The following is a 5,911-nucleotide window of genomic DNA, read 5'->3' on the forward strand; positions in this document are numbered from 1 at the left end:
TAAATTACAAAGACACTCATGCCAAGCACATACAGATTGTCCCAATATCTACAAAACATAAATGTAACACAAAAATACTATATTTATATTTGTTTTTCATCTACCCACATTTAATTCTAAGCCTAGCCAGGCTTATAGAAACACTTAGGTAAGCTAACCTACTGGATTGATAATTTGCCATTTGCTTAATGATCAAAAATCCATACTAAGAAATGCATCCTGAGAGCTTCCTACTTATGAGAAGAATCTACTCGAACCTCAGAGACATATTCATAACGAGGTTTCAGTCCACATAACTTTAAGAGTCTCCAAATCCACTGTCATCAGAGGATTGGCTTTTTTTTTTAAGTTTATTTTGAGAGAGTGTGCACTAACACAGGTATGAACAAGTGAGGGAGGGGCAGAGAGAGAGAGAGAGAGAAAGAGAGAATCCCAAGCAGGCACCATGCTCTCAGTGCAGAGCCTGATGCGGGGCTCGAACACATGAACCATGAGATCACTACTTGAGCCAAAACCAAGAGTCAGACACAAATTATCTTAGCCAGCCACCCAGACCCCCAGAGGATTGGCTTATTAAGACAGATTTGAATTGAGGTGCCTGGGTGGCTCAGTAGGTTTAGCGCCCGGTTTTGGCTTAGGTCATGATCTCGCGGTTCATGGGTTTAAGTTCCACATCAGGCTCTGTGCTGACAGCTAGCTCAGAGCCTAGAGCCTGTCTTCGGATTCTGGGTCTCCCTCTCTCTCTCTGACACTCCCCTACTCATGCTGTCTGTCTCTCTCAAAAATAAATAAAACATTAAAAAAAACAGATTTGAATTACATCCTAAACTGTTCTCTTGTCTGATAGGTAGAAAAAAGTCCTAAGTTGTAATTGACTCCCTTCAACAATATTTGACTGGCTTATTGAAATTTTGCATTTTCTTTTTCTAATTCTTTTTCTCTGATTAGACCCAACTCATTTAAAGCATATCCTGTTAGATTCTGTATTCATCCCATACATTTTTCTGGACTTGTTTGTCCCTAAGGCAAGAGCTCTGTAGTCATGCTCAGGATGGTTCAATTAAGTCAGAAAGCTGAGGGGCACCTAGATATCTCAGTCAGCTAAGCATCCGACTTCAGCTCAGGTCATGATCTCACGGTGGTTCATGGGTTTTAGCCTTGCCTCAGGCTCAGTGCTGACAACTCAGAGCCTGGAGGCTGCTTTGGATTCTATGTCTCTCTCTCTCTGCCCCTCTCCCACTCACGCTCTGTCTCTCTCTCAAAAATAAACATTAAAAAATAGTCTGAAAGCTGAGCTGAAGGTGGACGATAAAGGGATGGAAGACTAAAGAGCTTAATAATGGCTGAATTTTGAACCCCCTTATAAGCTTTGTAAAAGAGTTTGGAATTTATCCTGAAGACGAAGAAGAATTTTAAGCCCAGGGGCAATATCCTCAGAATTGCCCTAATTACACTGGCTATAGCATCAAGACTGGATTGGAGGGAGGCAATATTGGAAGCATGAAGACCATTACTATTGCCATAATCTGACTCGAAGATGATGGCAGCCTCAACCAAGGTTTTTAACTAAGGGAAATGAAGAGACATGACAAATTCAAGCGACAGCTGAATGGTAAAAGTGATCGATGCTTGTGGGAAATGAGGTATATGGAAAAGTAAAGACTATCCCTATGTTTTCCACTCGGGCAACTTGGTGGATGGTGGTGATGCCATGTGCTGAAATAGAACGCAGCGAAGGTAAGGCTGTATGACTGGGGAGTGTGGGGAGAAGGACCCAGGCCAGGAGCCTGGAGGAGATAGAGAGAGGTGAGTCATTTAATTTTGGACGTGAAATTCAATTTGAATTGTCTGCCTGTTGGGACATCCACATGTGGGTAGATGTAAGTATTCAGGTGGGTATATGAATTGAAAGGTCAGGAAGAAGGTCTGACCTACATAGAGGAAGTTGAGAATCATTAGCACATGTAACAGAAACTCTGGAAATGAATAAACCTCCCAACAGATGATGTAGCTGAAGACTAAGTTAGTACAATGAAAATTCAGTAAACTATTTTTTCACCAGACTCTGCCTCCAACACCATGAAATCATTTCACTTACACATCATCTGAGTAGTTTGGAAGATATATATATTTAATTTTAACTGGGTTTTATTGGGTAGCTTAATTTTAAGTAAAATGGAGTAGTACTTTATGTAGAGGGTTAAGTTGTAAAGCAAATTATATTTGAAAATATATAGCCTCAAATACAATGAACATATGTATATTTTGACAGGTTCATAGAGACTATTTTTGCTTCAACAGTGAAATATGTGTCTGGTTCTGTAATTCAGCCACAGATGAGAAAGTTAGTTTACATTTAAGTGCTATACTAAAAAAAAAAAAAAAAGGAAAAGAAAAAACAAGCCAACCTTACCTGAAAAACCAAAAAACCTTACCTTTAAGCATAAGAATTACACTCTGCACAATGAGATGCTCATACCATAAGCACAGGGAATATAGTAACGGAAGAAACAGTGGTCAGTGTCTCACCCACATTCCCAGTATGAGCTCGCTGATGGAAGGCGGAATCACTCAATAGTAATCTTATTTCTTACTCATTTGCTGAAAGCATACAGTTAAATTTATAAGTTTAAGGTATGGATGATCTAATTACCTCATATTTTTTCAAACTTTGTTCACCTGTTTCGTGTCATTGACACTTAAAAGAAAGAAGCTAATAAGGATTTGCGAGCTTTTAATAGCCCAAAACCAGAATGAGCATAACTGATTCATAACCAAAGAAAACTTAAAATTCATGTTATACTAAGAAAGGCACAGTAAAAAAAAAACTGGATTAGTATTTCCAAAATATATTCACCAATGAAATGTATGTACTTTTGACTCGAGGATCAGGAGTCAGCAAACAAAAAGCTAAGAAATATTATGAGTTTGTGCCATTAAAAAGAATCTTTGAAAAACATATAATCGCTGGGTACTAGAAGCTAGCAAAATAATCTAAGTATGTAATATAAAGGACCAGAAAGGCACTGGGATTTGAGAGAAATCAAAAGGATTAGGATCGAGGGAAGCTGACAAGTTGGGTTAAAATGCAAACTAGGAGATTGCCATGATGTGAATCCGATTTGAAGCAAAGCACGTGTTCCTTGACAAATCCCCGGTGTGGGGACCCTAGTTTCAGGAGACGGCCATCCGGAGGCTAAAACGAAGTTAGGTGAGTAACTTACCCCCACCTAGGAATAGGACAACTGCTAACCTTCGCTGAACACTGAGCACAGTCAGGCATGGGTCCCAGCATTTCAAACATGTTTTCTCATTCAGTCCAACAACAATTCCTGTAAGGTAAGTACTAATAATCTTATCATTCCTGTTTTACATTCAGGTGAGAAAGCAGAAGCCCACTCGCCCCAGTTCCACAATAAAAGTGGAACAAACCACAGTCTAATTTCAGCTAGTACACCAAGCATACTACTGCTATCATTTAATTTCTGCTTCTTTGAGAAATGATGCACGTTCAGCCCAGCAGACCCTTCCATTTCTGACTCCGCAAGGATTTTGCACCTTTCCTTGCCTTTGAGCTATTGTACAACTTTGTAAGTTGTAGAAAGCTGATGGTAATGTGGAATCACTCGTGGCTCCAGACACATACATTAATCTGTCCCGTGGAAGTTCAACTCTCTTCCCTAGGTCACCGGGAAAGAAGTCAGTTTGTCTCGATTTGCACATTCTTCTCCAGATTCCTGCTCTATAAATGTTTCTCTGGATTGTCCTCAGAACCAATTGTAACATCTTATGTTTCCCTCATTAACAATTTGTTAAATAAAATCTTTACATGTGCTCACTTTAGGCATATTTTTTAATGTTTATTTATTTTTGAGAGAAAGAGAGAGAGAGAGTATGAGGGGGCCAGAGAGAGAGGGAGGCACAATCAAGTCCAGGATCTGAGCTGTAGGCACAGAGCCCGACGTGGAGCTCAAACCCATGAACTGTGAAATCATGACCTGAGCCGAAGTCAGACACTCAACTGACTGGGCCACAAAGGTGCTCTCACTTTATGCATGTATAGGAGAGTTATAGGTTACCATTAAAAAATTATTCTTTAAGGGGCTCCTGGGTGGCTCAGTCAGTTAAGCGTCCAACTTCGGCTCAGGTCATTATCTTGTGGTTTGTGGGTTCGAGCCCCACGTCAGGTTCTGATGGCTTGGATCCTGGAGCCTGTTTCAGATTCTGTGTTTCCCTCTTTCTCTGCCCCTCCCTTGTTTGCACTCTGTCTCTCTCTGTCTTAAAAATAAACATTAAAAATTTTTAATAATAATAAATTTCTAAATATAAAAATTATTTAACAACATTTATTGAACAAGATTACTTCAGTATTTAACCTGCCTGATTTTTGTTTTTTAATTATATTTTAGTATTTATTTATTATTTTAATGTTTATTTTTTATTTTTGAGAGTGAGAGAAAGACAGTGCAAGAAGGGGAGGGTTAGAGAGAGGGAGACACAGAATCCAAAGCAGGCTCCAGGCACTGAGCTGTCAGCACAGAGCCCGACGTAGAAACCAGTCAAACTCGGAAACCATGAAATCATGACTTGAGCCAAAGTCAGATGCGCAACTGACTGAGCCTCCCAGGTGCCCCTATTTATTTATTTTTGAGAGAGAAAGAGAGAGAATCCCAAGCAGGCTTTGACTGTCAGCATGGAGCCCAGCACGGGGCTCCATCCCATGAACTGTGAGATTGTGACCTGAGCCAAAATCAAGAGTCAGACTCTTTGACCGAACGACGCAAGCACCCCTTAAAGATTTTATTTTTAAATAATCTCTGCATGCAACATGGGGCTCCAACTCACAACACAGAGATCAAGAGTCCCATGCTCTGCCTGCTGGGCCAGCCAGGTGCCCCACTTTGGTTTTAAGTATCTTTACTTTTTTTAGATACCAAACATAAAACTTCAAATCTTCACTGTGAACATGTAAACAATAAAATATATAAAACAATGTAAACTATTATATCTTTTTCTGGTGCTTACAATTATAAACAATGAAAAAATGCATAAAATGGACCTCTTACGTTCCTGTGATCCCAGCTCCTCACGGAAAATCGCTATGACAAGTTTGGTGCGTGGTTAACCAGAGAGCTTTCAGTGCTTGCCCTATGATAGTTCTGTGTAAAATATTTTTCTATTTATAATTTTTAACAACAAATGCCATTTTCATGGTGTTCTATAACGTGTTTTTCTTTTCTGACTGTAAATAAGTGACTGTCCACAATCATCTGCCCCTTTTTTAGAACAACTTCACAAGAGACTATGGTTATTAATTTTTTTTTCAATTATTCCCTTACTAGTGGAATTTTAATTGCTTATTTTTTCTCTAATAAAAACAGTGCTATCGTGAACATTCTGGTACATCCATCTCGATGCTCTTTCCCTTTTTATATATTAACTATCTCCATTAGCTCTATTAATATTATCAAGCATGTAATTTATGATTCCTAAAGTTACTGCATCAGTGTCTAGTCAGTTTGCTATATTCAAGCAAGATTTCTCCAGTTTTTGTGTCCATTGTTACCAGGTGCTGGGGGTCCCTGTGCAGTACTGATGGAGAACCGCCGCTAAATGTGATGTAAATGGTGCTGAGTTGGTAAAAACAGTTCAATAGGCAAGTTCATTTCACATGAAAAATACAAAAATTTTCAAAACCTAGACTAAACCAGAAATTAAAATCAACTTAATTAAAATTCTGTTGGGGCACCTGGGTGGCTTAGTTGGTTAAGCATCCGACCACCTTAGGTCATGATCTTGCAGTTCGTGGGTTCAAGCCCCGTGTCAGGCTCTGGTCTGCCAGCTCAGAGCCTGGAGCCTGCATTGGTTTCTATGTCTCCCATTATCTCCCCCCCTCCCCTACTCATGCTCT

This window comes from Suricata suricatta, chromosome 7 (genome assembly GCF_006229205.1).
Source record: "Suricata suricatta isolate VVHF042 chromosome 7, meerkat_22Aug2017_6uvM2_HiC, whole genome shotgun sequence".
Classification (NCBI taxonomy): Eukaryota; Metazoa; Chordata; class Mammalia; order Carnivora; family Herpestidae; genus Suricata; species Suricata suricatta.